Source organism: Heterodontus francisci, chromosome 6, assembly GCF_036365525.1.
Source record: "Heterodontus francisci isolate sHetFra1 chromosome 6, sHetFra1.hap1, whole genome shotgun sequence".
Taxonomy (NCBI): domain Eukaryota; kingdom Metazoa; phylum Chordata; class Chondrichthyes; order Heterodontiformes; family Heterodontidae; genus Heterodontus; species Heterodontus francisci.
This window is the reverse complement of record NC_090376.1, coordinates 45,842,083-45,864,720: the sequence shown is the minus strand read 5'-3', so window position 1 is coordinate 45,864,720 and position 22,638 is coordinate 45,842,083. Positions and strand designations below refer to the sequence as shown.

Below are 22,638 nucleotides of genomic sequence, written 5' to 3'. Positions count from 1 at the left end.
GCAGAATTCTGGATGACCTCAAGTTTACGAAGGAAGGCTTTTCAGGAGAACATGAGATTGGTCAAGTCTGGGGTAAGAAAAGCATGGATGAGGGTTTCAGCAGCAGAAGAGCTGAGGAGGGACTGAGTCGGGTAACATTACAGAGCTGGAAATAGGCAGTCTTAGTCACGCACGAATATGTGGTATGTATATAACAAGCCACAGAAGAGAAATTAGAAGGAATGATCTAAAGTCTGGTTGATGGGCTCTAAGAAGGCTTTTCAAGGGAGAGGAGAAGCAAAGGGTTTAGTGAGGGAGAAATGACCAGAGTCAAAGGACTGAATGGTGTGGTGATTGTATATAAGGCTGCAGGAGGTGGCAGAGATAGGGTGGGTTAAGCTATGAATGCCACAATAAGGAGTTGAATTTAATATGTGGGAAACAGGAGCTGCAGTTGGCCAGCAAAGCTGAGGATGATGCTAAGCAACACATGATACAAGAAACTGCATTTTGAACAAATTGTAGCTTGTGAAGGGTGAAGAATTGGAGGCCAGGAAAGGGGGCAAGTAATGAAATAATAAAGTCTAGAGCTGATAAAACCATGGATAAGGGTTCCATCTCCATTTCTCTACTGTCTATAGTATATAGACATATAGTAAATATGTCACTCACTTGCTCTCTGAGCATAGACTTTACAAAGAGATGCACTTGCTGTAGCTTCAATCTAGCCTAGCTTTCCTAAAATGCTGGCACTAAAATTTAAAACATAATTGCTTGTCTGCAAAATCTGAAATATTACATAAGAATTTAAGAAATAGGAGCGGGAGTAGACCATATGGCCCGTCAAGCCTGCTTTGTCATTCAATATTATCATGGCTGATCTTGGGCTTCAGCTCCACTGTCCTGCCCACTCCCCATATCCCTTGATTCCCTGAGAGACCAAAAATCTGTCTATCTCAGTCTTAAATATATTTAATGATAGTGCATTCACAACCATCTGGGTGGAGAATTCCAAAGATTCACAACCCTTTGAGTGAAGAAATTTCTCCTCATCTCAGTCCGAAATGATCAGCCCCTTTATCCTGAAATGTCATGGGTGACTTCAACTTCCCTAATATTGATTGGAACCTCCTTAGTCCAAATAGTTTGGATGGAGCAGTTTTTGTCAGGTGTGTCCAGGAAGGTTTCCTGACTCAATATGTAGATAGGCCGACTAGAGGGGAGACTATGTTGGACTTGGTGCTTGGCAACGAACCAGGCCAGGTGGCAGATCTCTCGGTGGGAGAGCATTTCGGTGATAGTGATCACAACTCCCTGACCTTTACTATAGTCATGGAGAGGGACAGGAGCAGATGGGATGGGAAAATATTTAATTGGGGGAGGTGGAATTACAATGCTATTAGCCAGGAACTGGGGAGCATAAATTGGGAACAGATGTTCTCAGGGAAATGCACGACAGAAATGTGGAGGTTGTTTAGGGAGCACTTGCTGCGACTGCTGGATAGGTTTGTCCCGATGAGGCAGGGAAAGGATGGTAGGGTGAAGGAACCTTGGATGACAAGAGATGTGGAACAGCTAGTCAAGAGGAAGAAGGAAGCTTACTTAAGGTTGAGGAAGCAAGGATCAGACAGGGCTCTAGAGGGTTACAAGGTAGCCAGGAAGGAACTGAAGAATGGACTTAGGAGAGCTAGAAGGGGACATGAAAAAGTCTTGGGTAGGATTAAGGAAAATCCCAAGGCGTTCTACACTTATGTGAGGAACAAGAGGATGGCCAGAGTGAGGGTAGGGCCGATCAGGGATAGTGGAGGGAAATTGTGCCTGGAGTCGGAGGAGGTAGGGGAGGTCCTAAATGAATACTTTGCTTCAGTATTCACTAGTGAGAGGGACCTGGTCGTTTGTGAGGACAGCGTGGAACAGGCTGATATGCTCGAACAGGTTGAGGTTAAGAGGGAGGATGTGCTGGAAATTTTGAATGATATGAGGACAGATAAGCCCCCGGGGCCAGACGGGATATACCCAAGGATATTACGGGAAGCGAGGGTAGAGATTGCTGCGCCTTTGGCGATGATCTTTGTGTTTTCACTGTCCACTGGAGTAGTACCAGATGATTGGAGGGTGGCAAATGTTGTTCCCTTGTTCAGGAAAGGGAATAGGGATAACCCTGGGAATTATAGACCAGTCAGTCTTACGTCGGTAGTGGGCAAATTATTGGAGAGGATTCTGAGAGACAGGATTTATGATTATTTGGAAAAGCATGGTTTGATTTGAGACAGTCAGCATGGCTTTGTGAGGGGCAGGTCATGCCTCACAAGCCTTATTGAATTCTTTGAAGATGTGACAAAACACATTGATGAAGGAAGAGCAGTGGATGTGGTGTATATGGATTTTAGCAAGGCGTTTGATAAGGTTCCCCATGGTAGGCTCATTCAGAAAGTAAGGAGGCATGGGATTCAGGGAATGTTGGCTGTCTGGATACAAAATTGGCTAGCCCATAGAAGTCAGAGGGTGGTAGTAGACGGAAAGTATTCAGCATGGAGCTCGGTGACCAGTGGTGTTCCACAAGGATCTGTTCTGGGACCTCTGCTCTTTGTGATTTTTATAAATGACTTGGATGAGGAAGTGGAAGGCTGGTTTAGCAAGTTTGCCGATCACATGAAGGTTGCTGGAGTTGTGAATAGTGTGGAAGGCTGTTGTAGGTTGCAACGGGACAGTGACAGGATGCAGAGCTGGGCTGAGAAGTGGCAGATGGAGTTCAACCTGGAAAAGTGTGAAGTGATTCATTTTGGAAGGTCAAATTTGAATGTGGAATACAGGCTTAAAGACAGGATTCTTGGTAGTGTGGAGGAACAGAGGGATCTTGGGGTCCATGACCATAGATCGCTCAAAGTTGCCACCCAAGTTGATAGGGTTGTTAAGAAGGCGTATGGTGTGTTGGCTTTCATTAACAGGGGGATTGAGTTTAAGAGCCGCGAGGTAATGCTGCAGCTCTATAAGGCCCTGGTTCGACCACACTTGGAATATTGTGTTCAGTTCTGGTCGCCTCATTATAGGAAGGATGTGGAAGTTTTAGAGAGGGTGCAGAGGAGATTTACCAGGATGCTGCCTGGACTGGAGGGCATGTCCTATGAAGAAAGATTGAGGGAGCTAGGGCTTTTCTCATTGGAGCGAAGAAGGATTAGAGGGGTACAAGATGATGAGAGGCATAGATAGAGTGGATAGTCAGAGACTTTTTCCCAGGGTGGAAAGGGCTATCACCAGGGGGCATAATTTTAAGGTGATTGGAGGAAGGTTTCGGGGAGATGTCAGAGGTAGGTTCTTTACACAGAGAGTGGTGGGTGCGTGGAATGTGCTGCCAGCGGTGGTAGTAGAAGCAGATACATTAGGGGCATTTAAGCGACTCTTGGATAGGTACATAGATGATAGTAGAATGAAGGGTAGGTAGTTAGTTTGATCTTAGAGTAGGTTAAAGGTTCGGCACACCATCGTGGGCCGAAGGGGCTGTACTGTGCTGTACTGTTCTATGTTCTATGTTCTATGAAATTGTGCCCCCTTGTTCTAGATTCCCCAGCCAGGAGAAAAAACATCTCAGTATCTACCCTGTGTTATGAAAGTGCTTCGATTTTTAAATTTTTTTTAGAACTCATGGTTGAAGATTGTGGAGATGGATTAATTTGAGACTGAAGTGATTCCATAGATGCTGGACTTTGTTTTTCTTTAAAAAAAAAGGCCATTGGAAGAACTTGAGCTTTCTGTTTAAAAAACATTTACTGGATGTCACATGTCTTTAGCAAAGTAAACAGCAGGTGCCTTCTGACAATGGGAGTTGTTTATGGGGAAGTGATATGTCAAGATTTATGGGGTCAAGCGTGGGTTTCATTTTTGCGTACTGGTTTTTGAGTCAGTTGGAGGTCAGCCTGCTAAAAGAGAAGACCAGTTCGTCTTTTCTACACCTCTGAGAAACCCCGAGAATCAAGTGTAAGAAATAGGAGAAATGCTGCTTCAGTTTCTCTGAGAAACTTCTGGAAGACTTCCTCTTGACATCTCCTGAACTGCTTCTGAAAAGATCCCAGTGACTCGTCTGTGTGTACTTGGCTGCCAGACTGTATGACATCTGGAACATAACATATCTTATCCTTTTTCTTCAAGAATTAACAAGTACTTTGGCCAAAATATCTTTATTTTTCCTTTAACCAGCGGGTGCGTTGGGTATTTAGAAGGAAAATATATATTTTTTCCTGTCATATTCCACACTGTGTTGAAGTTTTGCATCTTTATTGATGAAGTCTTGTTTTATAATAAATTAATCCTTTTTTTGTTTATTAAAGAAACCTGGTTGGTGGATTTTATTCTGAAATACAAAATAGAGTATATACCTGGGCATAATTGGGTGATTGTGAGGGCTCTTCGGCATTGAGCTGACCACTGGGAGCAATGGCCGGCTCTTAAAATCCAGCCTATTGATATCTGAATGTGATTGTCGAAATAATTTGAATGAACAGGACTATCAAATTATATACGCCTTTGAAATTCAACCTTGAGGAATCCCTCAGGACTAGGCTGTCTGCATCGATCTGATGGTTTTCCTGTTGAGAAATACTTTCCTTGAGTCAGAGTCATTTATGGCACAGAAGGAGGCCATTCGGCCCATCGGGTCCATGTCAGCTCTTCACGGAGCTATCCTGTCAGTCCCACTCCGTGGCTCGATCCCCGTAGCCCTGCAAGTCTATTTCTCTCAGGTGGCCATCCAACTTCCTCTTGAAGTCGTTGATCATCTCCACTTCCACCACGCTTGTGGGCATCGAGTTCCAGGTCATTATCACCCACTGTGTGGAAAAAGTGCTTCCTCATATTTCCCCTGCATCTTTTGCCCAAACCTTACAATCTGTGTCCCCTAGTCCGAGTATTATTTGTTAATGGGAACAGTTTTTCCTTGTCTAACTTACCTAAGCCTGTCATAATCTTGTACAGTTCTATTAAAAGCTTCCCACAATCTCCTTTGTTCTAAGGAGAACTCACCCAGCTTTTCCCACCAAACCTTGTAACTAAAATTCTCCATCCATGGAATCATTCTGGTAAATCTCCTCTGCACCCTCTCAAGGATCTTCACATCCTTCCTGAAGCGTGGTGATCAAAATTGGATGTAATACTCCAGTTGGAGCCTAACCAGAACTTTATAAAAGGTTCAGAATAACCTCCGTGCTTTTGTACTCAATGCCTCTATTTATGAAGCCCAAGATCCCATATGCTTTCCTAACCACTCTCTCAATATTTCCTGCCACATTCAAAGATCTATTCACATGCACCTCCAGGTCCCTCTGTTCCTGCATACTCTTTAGAACTGTGCAATTACGTATATATTGCCTCTCCCTATTTCTTCCACTGCTCTGTCCAGACTGGACAAGAGAGTGTGGGAAACTGCCGCGCTGACACAGAACACAAAAGTCTGAGTGTATCAAGCCTGTGTCCTCAGTACCTTGCTCTATGGCAGCGAGGCCTGGACAACGTATGTCAGCCAAGAGCGATGTCTCAATTCATTCCATCTTCGCTGCCTCCGGAGAATACTTGGCATCAGGTGGCAGGACTGTATCTCCAACACAGAAGTCCTTGAGGCGGTCAACATCCCCAGCTTATACACACTACTGAGTCAGCGGCGCTTGAGCTGGCTTGGCCATGTGAGCCGCATGGAAGATGGCAGGATCCCCAAAGACACATTGTACAGCGAGCTCGCCACTGGTATCAGACCCACCGGCCGTCCATGTCTCCGCTTTAAAGACGTCTGCAAACGCGACATGAAATCCTGTGACATTGATCACAAGTTGTGGGAGTCAGATGCCAGCATTCGCCAGAGCTGGTGGGCAGCCATAAAGTCGGGGCTAAAGTGTGGCGAGTCGAAGAGACTTAGCAGTTGGCAGGAAAAAAGACAGAAGCACAAGGGGAGAGCCAACTGTGTAACAGCCCCGACAAACAAATTTTTCTGCAGCACCTGTGGAAGAGCCTGTCACTCTAGAATTGGCCTTTATAGCCACTCCAGGCGCTGCTCCACACACCACTGACCACCTCCAGACGCTTACCCATTGTCGCTCGAGATAAGGAGGCCAAAGAAGATTTCTTTTGCAAAATGCATCACATCATACTTGTCAGTATTAAACTCCATCTGTCACCTCTCTGCCTATTCTGCTAGCCTAAGTCCTGTTGCAGATGGTTCATATCATCCTCACTGTTTGGTATCCTCCGCAAATTTTGAGATTCTATTCTGTATTCCAAGATCCAAGTCATTTATATGTAGTGTTACGACCAGGTGAGGGAGGGGTCTTAGGCTCCCCTTTCGCCCCTTTTCTGGTTTGACCGCAACAGGGTTTATCCTTTTTTAAAAAAAAAAGTGATTGAACTTACCTCTTCAGTGAACATGTGCTCTTGTTCCTCTAATATAATTGTAAATGAACCAAACAGGTTTTCTTGAGTTTAAACAAGAAAGATGTAAATTTATTATCCTTATCACGCTAAACCAGTTAAAATTATTAAAATATGCTACACATCCATGCCCACATACACACACACACACACATAGATTGCAGAAGGAAATAGAGTTGGGTGGTTGGGATAGAGTCTAATGGAATTTAAATACGGTTCAGTAGTTCCAGAGTTCTTAGTTGAAATAGTAGTCCTGAAATCCTCACTGAGCCATGTGCACGGTTGCAGACTTGCTTGTATCCTGGTTGTTGGTTGTAGGAGTCTGTAGACTTGGCTGTGCCAGCTGTAGCTGAGGCTTTTCTGGATCTCTACTGGAGAGAGGGAGATCTCTTCCCTTGCTCGCTTCCAGTTACAGTCTGCTTTCTCAGTCACAACTCTCAATCTCCCAGTGTTGTACAAAGAGTCACATGACATGACCACCACTGTGTTTTAATGATAATCTTTTGGAATTTTGTGAAATTCAAGGGTCTCTCCTCATACTGTCCAGACATACTCGGGGGGCGGGGGGGGGGGGGGGGGGCGGGCAGGCTCTTTCAAAGTCAATGGGTGTCGATGGCTCTTGACCACATTGATGAGGCTATCGCCAGTAATTGAATCAGAGAACACCCCATTGTTCTGGCTAGGTTGAGTCAATCATGTTTGTCTCCAGTCTAATCCTTTGGTGTTTCAAATGCAAATATTCATGCCCATTCTGGCTGCTGGTTGTTCTTTTTAAAAAAAAAGTTATTTGTAACAATTTCCAGTAAACGCCTCAGGCAAAGTTCCAATCAATGACATTAATATTTCCCATTTGGCATGTGGGGTTTTCATAACAACAAAAAAGCAGTGGTCCCAACACTGACCCTTGGGGAACACCACTGACTACCATTCTTCAGTCTGAAAAGCAACCATTTACTACGACTCCGCTGTTTTCCATTTATGGGTTAATCCTATTTCTAGTTAACAATGCAAATATTTAAAAAATCAGTAACACTTCTGAATTAAATCTAGTATTGTCATAGATTTTGACACCTTGAGTGAAGTGGAAAAGTCACAAATGTTATTTTTAACTTGATAAATTCATAGACTGTTGCAGCACAGAAACAGTCTTACTTTTTACGCTTACTAACACTCACTCAAAGTTAGCTTGGTGTTTCTGCATGTTTTCCGCCCAAATAAGAGCTTAATGTGGGTGGCCCCAAGCCAAATTGAGCAAAATTTCGCGGAATTTTAAGCGTAAGTGAATCACGGCCAGGACTACATTACGTCCAAGTATCCGACATCAACGTTCACGGGAAGAAACCAGCCCACCGCACCGTTTGGCGAAATAACACCAAACAACATAATATAGGCATTCCGAAGTGCTATTTCTCGCACGCTGATTTTCACACTGTGTGGGCTATTTTAACCAAGATGCTACTATTTAGTTAAGACAGCGCACCTTCACCAGTGAGATAAACGATGCGCTCCCTGCAAATTTAAGCCTCTTTATGTGAATTGTAACATTTAGCAAGCCAATAAAAGTTAATACTTTCTGACTAAGTCCTTATGCCTTTGCAAATACATAAAAATTTTTAGAACGTTCTTTCAACGACAGAAGAAAAAAGGAACATGAACTAGAAATTTTCCGCAATAGGTCGGACAGATCTAGCTGCACGAAGTTACTTTGCGATGAGCTTGAGCGGATTAGAGCCACAGCACGCGCCCACCGCTCACACTAACGTGATAGCTGACACTGCCTTCGCGCTCCTTCTATTGGCTATCAGGGACACAGATGGGACAGTGCAATCTCAGGAGCCAAGCACTCTGAGTGGTCAACGCGCACGTCAATCAGAGCGAGCCTGCTATCAGGTTCGGATAACTTGCCATCGTCGGTGCTCGAGCGTCTTAACGGTACTGCAACGAACTGGGGGAATATAGAGAAAGAGGGGGCTGTAATTATAACAAACAATTCCTGATCGGTGTACACTCGAGGTAAGAGCGGTGTGAGAGTGTGTGTTAGAAGCGAGTCAGGCGAATCGGTGAAGTTTCCGCTGGTCAGTATTTGGCGGCGATCAGCCGGATGGTGGGGAGCCGCCGCTCGGTTTGTAATAAATACAACGCAGTCATCGGCGACGGCAGCAGCTGGCAGCCCCGTGAAAACTAAAGGCGGGGAGAAACGAGCGCTCTAGTTGTATGTAAACGGCTTGCTAGTGACCGTGCAAGGTAGAGGCTCTTTTTATCCGATGTTGCGGTTTTTGGTCATTGTTATGCGGGGTGAGTGAGGACAGCGGCGGTCGGTGGTTTCCCCTCCCTGTCCCGACAGGACAGCTCCTCCAGGGGGAAATGAAACCGTCCGCTTCACTCCTGATCTGAGGGGGTTTAATTTGCAATACGTTTGTTTAATTGGTTAGCACGTTATTCTATAATAACCTGGCGGTTCCGATTTTGTCGCATCGATTTTAAGCGTTACTGTCAATACAAACATGTTCGCGAGACATAAATGCGCATCGTTACTATATTGTGCACCAGAGTAAAGATCACATTTTGAAAGTTACCTATAACTTTTTTTTCCAAAACCCTTCGAACGGAAATCTAATGTTTTTAGTCGCAGTCATTTAATAAATGCCAAGGAGCATAGTTTGCACGAATAAGGATAAACCGGCACTGAGGCATACACGTGTTGAATGATGACCAATCCATTGTAAAGCAAGGCAAAATACATAAAATAATTGTAGCGTTTTCAAACTTGTTTTATATGGAGGACCCATATAAATACGGACAATGTTGGTTTGCGACTCCCTGGTTGACGCCTGCATGACCATTTAATGGAAAACAGTGCCAATATTGCAGAAAAAAGATATTTTTATTGCTCTACAGCGACAGAAATAATGGGTTTGTAAGTCAGCAAATACAGAAATCTGATAGCAGATGGACAGAAATTTGAAAACCTTTTGGATTGCCCAGGGCCATGGGACCCTAGTTTAAAAAAAATGATATATTAAGCCCTGTAGATGCAATTCGAAGGATTAGTTGCAACCCTCTTCCACATATTACCTTTGTCAGATATATTAGTAATTTGATTACAGTTTCATATAATCACTGATGTGGCATCTTTGACTTGGGCAACAGTTTGAACTAGTTAATAACAAAATAGTATTAAATTAAGTTAAATATGTTGTAAAGTATCATAAAGCAGAATGTTTCTTATATTTCTGGTAAATGGTATGAAAGTCTAAACCATTGGTAAACCAGGGTGGCGCAGTGGCTAGCACCGCAGCCTCTCAGCTCCAGCGACCTGGGTACTGCCTGTGCGTAGTTTGCAAGTTCTCCCTGTGACGGCGTGGGTTTCCTCCAAGTGCTCCGGTTTCCTCCCACATGCCAAAGACCTGCGGATTGATAGGTAAATTGGCCAATGTAAAAAAAATTGCCCCAGTGTAGGTAGGTGGTAGGAGAATTGAGGGAAGGTGAGGATGTGAGGGAAAATGGGATTAATGTAGAATTAGTATAAATGGGTAGTTGATTGTCGGCGCGGACTCGTTGGGCTGAAGGGCCTATTTTGGTGCTGTATCTCTCTACGACTATGACTCTATTGGTATAGAATTGCTACCTTACCATTGGGATTTTAAAAGTACAATTTGTTCTGGCTGCTGCAGTGCATTGTGAAGATTCTCCACAACCAACCACAGCAGAGACCTTTTGAAGGTCTTGTATTTGTGATGAGAATTGCTTTCCTGCTGCTCATAATGATAGAATCCACCCCAAGGATTAGATTATGAGGAGAGATTACATAGACTAGGTTGGTATTCTGTGGAAGGCTAGATGTCATAACCTTAAGATCAGACCCAGGCCATTCAGGAGAGAAATTAGGAAACATTTCTTCACGCAAAGGATGGTAGAAGTGTTAAACTCTATGTCACTAGAAGCTGTACATGCTAGTTCAATTAATTTAAAATCTGAGATGGATTTATTTTGCTAGACAAGGGTGTAAAAAGGTTATGGAACTAAGGTAGGTGGATGGAGTTAAGATACAGATCAGCTATGATCTCGTTGAATGGTAGAACAGTTTCGAGGGGCTGAATGGTCTTCTCATGCTCCTACAAGCACATCCCTCAAATTTTGTATACCAAATTAATATTTTATGCAGTAGTTTTTTTTTCTATTGCAATAATCATGGTCTGTCTTGTCAGCTCAATGGTTTTGGACTTGTGTTTGTAATTCCAAAATTGGCTCATGAATTGTCCTACATAAACTGGCTCAATTAAATAACACAGCTTGACAATCAGCATGAATAAATGACAGCATTGAATACCATTTAACTCTAAGCTCACTTCAGAGACCAAGGTTTGGACTGCATACAATTCAGTGTACTACAGAAACCGTAGGAGTATTGACAGGCAGAGAGATCTGGGCGTACAGGTCCACAGGTCACTGAAAGTGGCAATGCAGGTGGATAAGGTAGTCAAGAAGGCATACGGCATGCTTGCCTTCATCGGTCGGGGCATAGAGTATAAAAATTGGAAAGTTATGCTGCAGCTGTACAGAACTTTAGTTAGGCCACACTTAGAATATTGCGTGCAATTCTGGTCACCACACTACCAGAAGGATGTGGCGGCTTTGGAGAGGGTACAGAAGAGGTTTACCAGGACGTTGCCTGGTCTGGAGGGCATTAGCTATGAGGAGAGGTTGGAAAAACTCGGATTGTTTTCACCGGAACGACGGAGGTGGAGGGGCGACATGATAGAGGTTTACAAAGTTATGAGCGGCATGGACAGAGTGGATAGTCAGAAGCTTTTTCCCAGGGTGGAAGAGTCAGTTACTAGGGGACATAGGTTTAAGGTGGGAGGGGCAAAGTTTAGAGGGGATGTGCGAGGCAAGTTCTTTACACAGAGGGTGGTGAGTGCCTGGAACATGTTGCCGGGGGAGGTGGTAGAAGCAGGTACGATAGCGACGTTTAAGAGGCATCTTGACAAATACATGAATAGGATGGGAATAGAGGGATACGGTCCCCAGAGGTGCAGAAGGTTTTAGTTTCGGCAGGCATCAAGATTGGCGCAGGCTTGGAGGGCCGAATGGCCTGTTCCTGTGCTATAGTGTTCTTTGTTCTTTGTTAAGCAAAGCTTTCTTTAATTTCATTGCCCACATTAGAGTTGGTGCCATAAAAAGGTTTGATACCAGTGTTTACAGTAATAGAGCTCCAAAAACATACTTATTCATTTCATAGATCAACACTATCTAGATGATAAAACGCACAAGAACAGCAACAAAAAATTGTATTTATATAACGACTTTAACATAACAAAATGTCCCAAGGTGCTTAACAGAGGCATTATAAAACAAAATATGATGCTGAGACACATGAGATATTGGGGCAGATGACCAAAAGCTTGATCAAAGACGTAGAATTTATGGAGGAAAGCAAGCTAGAGAGGCGTAGAGGTTTAGGGAGGGAATTCGAGAGCTTAGGGTCTAGGCAGCTGAAGGCACGGACACCAATGGTGGAGTGATTAAAATCAGGGATGCTCAAGAGGCTAGAATTAGAGGAACACAGATATCTTGAAGAGTTGAAGGGCTGGAGGAGATTAGAGAAAGAGAGGTGCCGGGCGATGGAGGATTTTGAAAGTAAGGATGAGAATTTTAAAATCAAGGTGTTTAACTGGGAGCCAGTGTAAGACAGCAAGCATGGGTGATGGGTGAACATCATTTCAGATTTAAATACCAGTAGCAGAGTTTTGGATGACCTCAAGTTTATGGAGGATAGAATGTGGAAGGCCAGCCAGCAGTGCATTAGAATAGTCAAGTCTGGAGGTAACAAAGGCATGTATGAGGGTTTTAGCAGCAGGTGCGCTGAGGCAGGGGCAGAGACTTAGGAGGTGGAAATAACCAGTCTTAGTGTCGACATGGATATGTGGTTGAAAACTCATCTTGAGATCACCAGAGATTGTGAACAGTCTGGTTCAGCATTAGACAGCTGTTAGGTAGAGGGATGGAGTTGGTAGCAGGTACTGAAGGCTTCAGTTTTCCCAAAATGTAATTGGAGGAAATTTCTGCTCATCCAGTACTGGATGTCGGATAAGCAGTCTGACAATTCAGAGACATTGGAGGGGTTGAGAGAGGTGGTGGTGAGGTAGAACGGGGTGTCGTCAGCGTACATGTGGAAACTGTGAAATGTGTTTTCAGATGGTGTTGCTGAGGGACAACATGTGAGAAATATGAGGTATCCAAGGGTGGATCCTTGGGGGGGACCAGAGATAAATTTGAGGGACTGGAAAGAGAAGCCATTGGTGATTCTCCGGCTACGATATTCTAGATAAGCATGGAACCAGGTCAGTCCCATCCAGAAGGACAGTGGTGGAGCGGTTATGGAAGAGAATGGCGTGATCAACTGTGTCAAAGGCTGCAGATAGAGTCATAGAGTCGTACAGATTAGAAACAGGCCCTTTGGCCCACCGTGTCCATGCCGACCATAATGCCTATCTATACTAATCCCACCTGCCTGCATTAATTCCATATCCCTCTCTGCCTTGCTCATTCAAGTACTTGTCCAGATGCCTCTTAAATGTTGCTACTGTTCCTGCCTCCACTACCTCCTCAGGCAGCTCATTCCAGATACCCACTATTCTTTGTGTGAAAGATTTACTCCTTTGATCCCCTTTAAACCTCCTCCCTCTTGCCTTAAATCTATGCCCTCTAGTTTTAGTCACCCCTACCATGGGAAACAGACTCTGGCTATCTACCCTATCTATGCCTCTCATAATTTTATATACCTCTATCATGTCCCCTCTCAGCCTCCTTCGCTCCAGGTTAAGATAGGTTAAGAAGGACGAGGAGGGATAGTTTACCTTTGTCAGAGTCGCATAGGATGCCATTTGTGACTTGGAAGAGAGCTGTTTTGGTACTGTGGCAGGGGGAGGGGGGGGCGATGGGAAACCTGATTGGAGAGGTTCAAACATGGAGTTTGGGAAAGATGGGCATGAATTTTGGAGATGGCAACATGTTCAAGGACTTTGGAGAGGAAAGGGAGGTTGCAGATGGGACAGTAGTTTGCAAGGATGGAGGGGTCAAAGATTGGCTTTTTTGATGAGGGGTGATGGTGGATTTGAAGGAGAGAGGGTCAGAACCTGAGAAGAGAGAACTGTTAACAATGTTAGCTAACGTGGAAGCCAAGAAGGGAAGTTGGGTGGTCAGTAGTTTAGTGAGATAGGGTCAAGAGAGCAGGAGGTGGGTCTCATGAACAAGATGAGCTTGGAGAGGACACGAGGGGAGATAGGAGAGAAACAAGTTCACAGGTAGGGCATAGAGATTTGACTTTAAATTCAGTTTTCAGAAGCACGTGTTGAGTTCAACTTAATACAGTATAACAGAATTACAATATTTAGCCTTAGATGGTTTCAATTTAAAATGTAAGATTAATTCAGTTTCCAAGATCATAGTGCATTTTTGGTAGGGTTGGCTTTTGTAGTCTTTACGTAATTTGTGGTGTACAAGGTACATGCAAATACTCTCTTCTTTTTCCTCTTGACTAAGGTAGACAGTGCCCTTGACTAAGTCTGTTCCATTTCCTTAACATTTGCACTCACCCCATCTCTGCCCTCATGAATTGCGATTGGGCCCCCCTTGTCCTCACCTACCCCAACAACCTCTGCATTTGACAGATCATCTTCTATCACTTCCAACCACTAAACACATCTTATCCATCTGCTTTTGGCATTCAGAAGGGACCAATCCCTCCCTGGCACCCTGGTCTACTTTTCCATCACCCCAACACCTACTGTCTTTCCCCTGGCACCTTCCCACGTGAGTGCATTCACCACCTCCCACACCATTCAAGACGCCAAGCATTCCTTCCAGGTGAGAAAGCAATGTATTTGTACTTCCTCCTTAGTATTTACTACTTATTGAGGAGATCAAATGTGAGTTAGGTGATCACTTTACTGAATGCCTCCATTTTGTCTGCAAGTATGACCCTGAGATCCCTCTTGCTTACCAATCTAATTGCACGACCAACTACCACACTGACTTCTCTGTCGTTGGCCATTTATACTGTATCCGTGAAGTTCAGTGCAATCTTTCTACTAGGTAATATGCAGCCATCTGATCCCAACATTGACTATAACAAGGTTCTGGTAATGTAATGAGGATGTACCGGCGCTTCCAGGAATGGGGGAGGGAGTAGATTGCTACTTTGGATGTGAATCCCTATCCATACTCTGCCAATGAGATGGTCTGCACTCCTGCTCTTTACCTGCATTTTTCTTCCGCCTGACTCCTCAGCCATTGGAGCCTGCTCTGATTTTCCTATATTACTTGCTTTTCTCTCCACTTAGCTATCCTGCTTTAACTATTCACGCATTTTTTAGGTCTTGTGTATATCATTTATTTCTCTTAACATGCCTCTTTTTGTCTTACACTATTATGTAATGCTGTCCTTCCCAGGTGCTTTTCCGCTGGCGAGAGAATCAGTGGCATCACTGAGTTCCGATTTGGTTGGCTGTATGTCCAGCTCATCCATGACTGGTAGAGGCTGGGCTGCATTGAGGGCAGTCTCAGTGACAACATTCTCCCTGGAGTACAGTTCTAGGTAGTGCGGCTTTGACCACCTACGGCAAAAGTGCGAAGAGAAATGCAGACTGGTTTCAATCTCATAATGAAGAGCTGGAACCTGTCATCGCCGCTAAGCGCATTGCACTGTTGAACGACAAGAAAGCCCCCAGCGATTTAACATCCGCAGCATTTAAAGCAGCCAGAAGCACTGCACAAAGAACAGCCAGGCGCTGCGCAAACGACTACTGGCAACACCTATGCAGTCATATTCAGCTGGCCTCAGACACCGGAAACATCAGAGGAATGTATGATGGCATTAAGAGAGCTCTTGGGCCAACCATCAAGAAGATCGCCCCCCTCAAATCTAAATCAGGGGACATAATCACTGACCAACGCAAACAAATGGACCGCTGGGTTGAGCACTACCTAGAACTGTACTCCAGGGAGAATGTTGTCACTGAGACTGCCCTCAATGCAGCCCAGCTTCTACCAGTCATGGATAAGCTGGACATACAGCCAACCAAATCGAAACTCAGTGATGCCATTGATTCTCTAGCCAGCGGAAAAGCCCCTGGGAAGGACAGCATTACCCCTGAAATAATCAAGAGTGCCAAGCCTGCTATACTCTCAGCACTACATGAACTGCTATGCCTGTGCTGGGACGAGCGAGCAGTACCCCAGGACATGCGCGATGCCAATATCATCACCCTCTATAAAAACAAAGGTGACCGCGGTGACTGCAACAACTACCGTGGAATCTCCCTGCTCAGCATAGTGTGGAAAGTCTTTGCTCGAGTCGCTCTAAACAGGCTCCAGAAGCTGGCCGAGCGCGTCTACCCTGAGGCACAGTGTGGCTTTCGTGCAGAGAGATCGACCATTGACATGCTGTTCTCCCTTCGTCAGATACAGGAGAAATGCCGTGAACAACAGATGCCCCTCTACATTGCTTTCATTGATCTCACCAAAGCCTTTGACCTCGTCAGCAGACGTGGTCTCTTCAGACTACTAGAAACGATTGGATGCCCACCAAAGCTACTAAGTATCATCACCTCATTCCATGACAATATGAAAGGCACAATTCAACATGGTGGCTCCTCATCAGAGCCCTTTCCTATCCTGAGTGGCGTGAAACAGGGCTGTGTTCTCGCACCCACACTTTTTGGGATTTTCTTCTCCCTGCTGCTTTCACATGCGTTCAAGTCCTCTGAAGAAGGAATTTTCCTCCACACAAGATCAGGGGGCAGGTTGTTCAACCTTGCCCGTCTAAGAGCGAAGTCCAAAGTACGGAAAGTCCTCATCAGTGAACTCCTCTTTGCTGACGATGCTGCTTTAACATCTCACACTGAAGAGTGCCTGCAGAGTCTCATCGACAGGTTTGCGGCTGCCTGCAATGAATTTGGCCTAACCATCAGCCTCAAGAAAACGAACATCATGGGGCAGGACGTCAGAAATGCTCCATCCATCAATATTGGCGACCACGCTCTGGAAGTGGTTCAAGAGCTCACCTACCTAGGCTCAACTATCACCAGTAACCTGTCTCTAGATGCAGAAATCAACAAGCGCATGGGAAAGGCTTCCACTGCTATGTCCAGACTGGCCAAGAGAGTGTGGGAAAATGGCGCACTGACACGGAACACAAAAGTCCGAGTGTATCAGGCCTGTGTCCTCAGTACCTTGCTCTATGGCAGCGAGGCCTGGACAACGTATGTCAGCCAAGAGCGACGTCTCAATTCATTCCATCTTCGCTGCCTCCAGAGAATACTTGGCATCAGGTGGCAGGACCATATCTCCAACACAGAAGTCCTCGAGGCGGCCAACATCCCCAGCTTATACACACTACTGAGTCAGCGGCGCTTGAGATGGCTTGGCCATGTGAGCCGCATGGAAGATGGCAGGATCCCCAAAGACACATTGTACAGCGAGCTCGCCACTGGTATCAGACCCACCAGCTGTCCATGTCTCCGCTTTAAAGACATCTGCAAACGCGACATGAAATCGTGTGACATTGATCACAAGTCGTGGGAGTCAGTTGCCAGCGTTCGCCAGAGCTGGCGGGCAGCCATAAAGTCGGGGCTAAAGTGTGGCGAGTCGAAGAGACTTAGTAGTTGGCAGGAAAAAAGACAGAGGCGCAAGGGGAGAGCCAACTGTGTAACAGCCCCGACCAACAATTTTATCTGCAGCACCTGTGGAAAAGTCTGTCACTCTAGAATTGGCCTTTATAGCCACTTCAGGCGCTGCTTCACAAACCACTGACCACCTCCAGGCGCTTATCCATTGTCTCTCGAGATAAGGAGGCCAAAGAGATTATTCACTTCTGTCATCTCCTGTTCTCCCCCTAATCATTTTACAGGTCATTCTTTTTGTGGATGTGGTTTTACCCCACCTTTCCCTTCCTATATTCCATTTCAGCTGTTCATCTGTTCTAAGTTCCAATAGTACTTGAAATGATAACCTTTTCCTTTCTGCAAAGGTTCTGCCTGTTTAGATTTTCCAGCATTTTCTGTTTTTGTTTCAGATTTCCAGCATCTGCAGTATTTTGCTTTTAGTACTTTCTTTTCCAATCGGTCTTGCCAGGTAGCACTATTAGGCTCCCAATGGTAACTATCATTTGGGTGATATCCTAAAAACATACAGTCTCTTTCATTAGGAAACTAGTGAATCGCTATGTCAAAAGGAGTCTGTCCTCTATTGTGTGTTGATTCAATCCTTTGTTTTCATTAAGTTGCAACTCACTGGCAAATGTCGTCTTTCACTAATGTCTAACACATTAACAGAGCAGGAAACATGATGTGTCCATAATAAATGGGTCCTATTTTGCATGGGCTGGTAGTTCATGTAATTGGAATAAAATAAAAATATTCAACCATCTTCAAAAGGTAGTCTCCATTACTCATGCTGTTCAAAGAACCTGACTGGTAAATGTTGAGGATACTAACAAAAATAAATGTGAATTTCTTAGAAAATTGGTGTGCTGTATCATCTGTTCTTTATATGGAGGACAGCACAAAAACACAGGGAAGGATTGGCCCACTGTAAACTGATATTTGTCAAAAATGAAAGATAACAATTAAAACAGGTGAAATAATATTAAACAAGACATTGTGACGACCAGGTGAAGAAGGGGTCTAGGGCTCCCCTCTCGGCCTTTTTCCTGGTTTGGCCGTAATAGGGTTTAACTTTTAAAACAGTGTTTTTTAGCTTCCCCCTCAGTGAGTCCTTGCTCTCTGCTCTCTAATTTGTAAAGAAATCAACCACACAGGTTTTCTCAGATTTCAACAAGAAAGGTGTAAGTTTATTAACCTTAAAACTCTAACTCAGTTAAAACTACTAAGAATACACGATGCGACTACGTTAAAATGCATATGCGATAAACACACAAACAAATCGATACAGCGGAGGAGAAAGAATTAAAGGGGGGGAGGTTTGAAGTAGTAGATGGAATTCAGTTACTGGTTTTGCGTTGGATGTAAAGTCTTGCAGTTCTTATTGGGGGCCCAGTGCATATTTTCAAACTTGTTTCGCTGGTACCAGAAGGCTGCGGGGTCTTCTGTCTTGAAGCATAAGTTACTTCCGTGGGTCCCTGGAACTTTGCTTGAGAGAGAGGTGCTTTCTTGTTGAAGTTCAGTTGCAGTCTGCCTCAAAACTTTTCTGCGAGCACAGTTCAGTTAATACCCTGGTTGGCCAGCAGGTTAGTCATGTTACTAGCTCTCTGTTTGAAACAGCCTCGCCTGCAAGGTTTGTGGTTTCCTCCAAGCTTACCAGACACACTCCGTGGGGGGTGGGTGTGGGGTGACAGTCAATGACTCTCAAAGTCTTTTGATCATCACTATTGACAAAATGCATCTGGCTAATTGGATCAGGAAGTACTCCCAATGTCTCTCCATGCAATTGTCTTTCAGAATGCAAATGTGCAGCCATGTTTTCAGCCACTGTTCTGTGATCTTTCTAAAACAAGTTATGTTCATTGTCCACTAGGCGTTCAATTAATATTCCATATGACGAAAGTAATATATTTCCATTTGGCAGGTGTGGTTTTCCATCACATCTTCACATCCGGCTGAATGAAATGCGACAGTAGGGAAGTATTTCATTACAAAATAGAAAGAAGAAAAAGTACAGGAAAACACACATGCATTTCTCTCATTCATTTTCAGTCATTCAAAAATCTTAAAATTGTTACAGTCTGTCTTTCCTTTGTAGCAGTGCTGCTTTAAACTGCCCCTTTTCTCTTGAGGTGGGGCTGAGATTGTTATGTGTTGCCCAAGGGGTTTAAAGTTTCTTCACTATCAGCCTGCGATACGTTGGGAATGGTCATCCCAATAAACGTGTGATTTGTTTGTTTATTTTATTTAGAGATACAGCACTGAAACAGGCCCTTCGGCTCACCGAGTCTGTGATGACCAAGAACCACCCATTTATACTAATCCTACATTAATCCCATATTCTCTACCACATCCCCACCATTCTCCTACCACTTACCTACACTAGGGGCAATTTATAATGGCCAATTTACCTATCAACCTATTTACTTACCTATTGTTGCGGAGGTTTGCAGTTTTCACATTTCCATGACGGTCTGGGGTGCCTTTGTTTCTGTTGAGCTCTGCAGGGGGGAGGGTTAGATTTAATTAGCCCTGGTTTGGAGTTCTAACCATGAGAGTCGGCAGTGGGTGGATCCACTTTGATCTCTCTTTCAGTGCTCTGATGAGTCATGCAAGTGCTTTTTATTTTGGGGAATGGTTGGCTCCCTTTTCTCCTGACTGTGGGGGTAGATTCTTTGCTAATCTTCCCTTTGTCCTCTGGGACACGCCTGCTTGCAGTATTTGTCCAGATTCTACTGCAGTCCCCTGCAGCACTTCAACTAGGTTAGGCATCACCCTCACTATTTCTCTGCCTGCTTGAGGCCTTTCTTTGTCCTTGTAGGTTTCTGTAAATGCTGTTAGCAACTCTGGTGGAGTGCTACTGGTGTCCAGAACATAGGAGCAGGAGTAGGCCATTCAGCCCATCTAGCCTGTCCCACCATTCAGTATGATCATGGCTGACCATCCACTTCAATGACTTTTTCCTACACTATCCTCATATCCCCTTATGTCATTTGTATTTAGAAATTTGTCGATCTCTGCTTTAAACATACTCAATGACTGAGCTTCCACAGCCCTCTGGGGTAGAGAATTCCAAAGATTCACACCCCTTTGAGTAAAGAAATTTCTCCTCATCTCTGTCTTAGGTGGCTTCCCCTTTATTTTGAAATTGTGTGCCCTGGTTCTAGATTCCCCAACCAGGGGAAACATCTTACTGCATCTACCCTGTCTAACCCTTTAAATATTTTGAAGGTTTCGATGAGATTAGCTCTCATTCTTTGAAACTTTAGAAAATACAGACCTAGTTTCCTATCCTTCCTAAGGTAAGAGGACCAAAAGTGCACACAGTACTCCAGGTGCGGTCTAACCAAGGTTGTACACAATTGAAGCAAGACTTCACTACTCCTGTACTCAAATCCTCTTGCGATAAAGGCTGACATCCATTAGCTTTCCTAATTGCTTGCTGCACATGGATGTTAGCTTTCAATGACTTATTGACTAGGACACCCAGGTCCCTTTGTACATCTATATTTTCTAATCTCTTACCATTTAAGACATACTCTGCACATCTATTCCTCCTACCAAAGTGGATAACCTCACATTTTTCCACATTATATTCCATCTGCCATGTTCTTGTCCACTCACTAAGTCTGTCCAAATCCCCTTGAAGCTGCTTTGCATCTTCCTCACGACACACATTCCCACCTAGTTTTGTGTCATCTGCAAACTTGGAAATATTACATTTGGTCCCCACATCCAAATCATTGATATGTATTATGAACCACTGGGGCCCAAGCACTGATTCTGCATTACCCCACTAGTGACAGCTTGCCAACACGAGAATGACCCGTTTATTCCTACTCTCTGCTTTCTGCCTGTTAACCAATCCTCAATCCATGCCAGTATATTACCTCCTATCCCATGTGCTTTAATTTTTCTAACCAACCTCCTGTAGGGGACTTTATCAAAAGTCTTCTGAAAATCCAAGTATACCATGTCCACTGATACCCCTTTATCAATTCTGTTAGTAACATCCTCAAAAAACTCCCATCAGGTTCATCAAACATGATTTCACATTCATAAATCCATGTTGACTATGCCCAATCAGATCATTATTATCCAAGTGTTCATTTATAACATCCTTTAGAATAGATTCTAACATTTTCCCAATGACTGATGGAACTCTAACAGGTCTGTAATGCCCTGTTTTCTCTCTCCCTCCCTTCCTAAATAGTGGGGTGACATTTGTGACCTTCCAATCTGCAGGAATTGCTCCAGAGTCTATAGAATTTTAGAAGATGATTACCAATGCATTCACTATCACTATTGCTACCTCTTTCAACACTCTGGGATGTAGAATATCAGGTCCCGGAGACTTGACTTAACCTTCTGCCCCATTAATTTCTCCAGTATAACCTTCTTACTAATACTAATGTCCTTCAATTCCTCATTCCCCTTAATCCCTTGGATCTCTAATTCTGGAGGATTTCTTGTATCTTCCTCAGTGAAGACAGCACAAAGTAATCATTTACCTTCTCTGCCATTTCTCTATTCCCCATTATAAATACTGCTGACTCTGCCTGTGATAGACCCACATTTGTCTTAGCCAAACGTTTCCTTTTTACGTACCTGTAGAAGCTTTTTACAGTCCGCTTTTATGTTTTTTGCTAGCTTACCTTCATATTCTAGTTTTCCTTTATCAGTTTCTTTGTCCTCCTTTGCTGTATTCTGAAATCCTCCCAGTCCTCAAGTTTACTACTATTTCTGGCATCTTTATAGGCCTTTTCTTTTAATCTTATAAAATCCTTAACTTCCTTTGTTATCTACAGTTGACTGCCTTTACTTTTGGGGTTTTTGTGCCTTGAAGGAATATATAGTTGCTGCAAACTATGTAATATTTCTTTAAAGACTATCCATTGCCTATGTACTGTCATACCTTTTAATGTATTTTCCCAAATCCACTTCAGCCAATTTGCCGCTCATACCTTCATAATTTCCTTTGTTCAAATTTAATTTTGGGAATCCTCCTTTAACCTGTCCTCTTTGTCCCTTTTTCCCCTTTCTTCTCTAACTTTTCGCCAGCACTGTGCCTGTCTGTCTCCTTTTTTCTTAGCGGTGGTCCCTCACAACTCAACAGCCCTCTGTTGGAGGGTCCTCCAAATGCTGGTACAGGACTCGGGTGCAGATTTCACTGTAGGTTGGGGTTTCTCCTCAACCTGGCACATGTGGCAACTCCTACAGTTCTCCACCACATCTTTGGAGTTTTGGCCAGTCAAACTGCTGCCTTATGCAGGCTTTGGTTTTTCGTATACCAACATGTTACAGCCCTTGTAATCTCATGTGCCATTCTTAATATTTCTCTCCGGTACCTCTGCAGCACCACTAACTAGTGAACCACTGTCCACTGTTTGTCCTCAGGTCTGTGTGGAGAACTCCATTTCCTCATCAGTACCTTGTTCTTTAAAGGCTGCGTTTGCTGACAACACAACCACTAGGTGGCACTGTACTGGCACATGCTGCAAATGCAGCCTGCTCCACTAAAACGTCACAGTCTGCGACGTTCAGGCAGCTGCCAGGACTAAAGAAGGCGCTGCTCAAATAATCA

The 22,638-nt window shown here is 44.1% G+C and overlaps 1 protein-coding gene across 3 annotated transcripts in view; it reads left to right on the top strand.

Annotated features, from left to right (window-relative positions):
- The first annotated feature begins 8,275 nt into the window (after window positions 1–8,275).
- Window positions 8,276–22,638, top strand: part of LOC137371283 (actin-binding protein WASF3-like) — a 142,443-nt gene continuing 128,080 nt past the window's right edge. For 2 of the 3 annotated variants that reach the window (XM_068033581.1, XM_068033582.1), the window contains exon 1: window positions 8,276–8,403. The gene's annotated coding sequence lies outside the window, so the exon portion shown is untranslated. Of the gene's footprint in view, window positions 8,404–8,543; window positions 8,635–22,638 lie in introns of those variants that run through there. The other variant, XM_068033584.1, reaches the window with a different exon arrangement.